Source organism: Mustela nigripes, chromosome 15 (assembly GCF_022355385.1).
Source record: "Mustela nigripes isolate SB6536 chromosome 15, MUSNIG.SB6536, whole genome shotgun sequence".
In the NCBI taxonomy this organism is placed as follows: domain Eukaryota; kingdom Metazoa; phylum Chordata; class Mammalia; order Carnivora; family Mustelidae; genus Mustela; species Mustela nigripes.
The window spans coordinates 57,427,681-57,429,335 of NC_081571.1; positions in this window are offsets into that span (position 1 = coordinate 57,427,681).

Below are 1,655 nucleotides of genomic sequence, written 5' to 3' on the forward strand. Positions count from 1 at the left end.
AAGAATGTCCAATGGAAAAAAGACAGCCTCTTCAATAAATGGTGCTGGGAAAATTGGACAGCCACATGCAGAAAAATGAAAAATTTTTTAAAGATTTATTTATTTATTTATTTGACAGAAAGAGAGAGATCACAAATAGGCAGAGAGGAAGGCAGAGAGGGGTAAGCAGGATCCCTACTGAGCAGAGTGCTTGATGCAAGGCTCGATCCCAGGACCCTGAGATCATGACCTGAGCTGAAGGCAGAGGCTTTACCTACTGAGCCACCCAGGTGCATGGACTTGAATATTTCATTTATGTCCTCCTTGTATTAACTTTTATGTTAATTGCTCATCCATATTTTTGGTCAGTTAAGTCTCTGCCTTATCACAAGTTTTTGTGTAGTTAAATATATTATTTATTTTGTCTTGTTGTTTCTATTATATTTTAACCATAAGAGGTCAACAACTTTTTGAAAAACTGATAAATATGAGTATCTCTTTTAGTGTTCTATGATTTTAGTGGATTTATAGAAGGCAATGTACTCATTGATCCATCAAAAAATATTTTCCTGCATAATTTGAAGGATATCTCCACATTTTTATTTATTATTATTTTTTAACAACATATAATATATTATTTGCTTCAGAAGTACAGGTCTGTGAATCATCAGTCTTAAACAATTCACAGTGCTCACCATAGCACATACCCTCCCCAATGTCCATAATCCAGCCACCCTATCCCTCCCTATCATCCTATTGTTTCCTGAGATTAAGAGTCTCTTAACAACAACAAAAAAAAAAAGAGTCTCTTATGGTTTGTCTCCTTCCTGATCCCATCTTGTTCCATTTTCCCTCCCTACCCCCCACAACCCCTTGCCCTCATATCAGAGAGATCATATAATAATTGTCTTTCTCTGATTGACTTCTTTCCCTTTGCATAATATCCTCTAGTGTTTGGAAATGGCAGTATTTCTTTCCTTTTTTTTTTTTTTCTGACTGCATAGTATTCCTGTGTGTGTGTGTGTGTGTGTGTGTGTGTGTGTGTGTGTGACACACATACCACATCTTTATCCATTCATCTGTTGATGGACATCTAGGTTCTTTCCATACTTTGGCTATTGTGGACATTGCTGTTGTAGACATTCAGTTGCACGTGCCTCTTCAGATCACTACATTTGTATCTTTAGGGTAAAGACCCAGTACTGTGATTTCTGGGCTGCAAGGTAGCTCTATTTTCAACTTTTTGAGGAACTTCCATGCTGTTTTCAAGAGTGGCTGCACTAGCTTGCATTCCCACCTATGGTTTCCCATTCTCCACATCCTCTCCAACATCTGTCCTTTCCTGACTTGTTAATTTTAGCCATTCTGACTGGTGTGAGGTGGTATCTCATTGTGGTTTTGATTTGTATTTCCCTGATGCCAAATGATATGAAGCACTTTTTCATGTGTCTGTTGGCCATTTGGATGTCTTCTTTGCAGAAATGTCTGTTGGTGTCTTCTGACCATTTCTTGATTGGATTATTTGTTCTTTGCGTGTTGATTTTGATAAGTTCTTTATAGATTTTGGATACTAGCCCTTTATCTGATATGTCATTTGCAAATATCTTCTCTCATTCTTTCAGTTGTCTTTCGGTTTTGTTGACTGTTTCCTTTGCTGTACAAAAGCTTTTGATGGT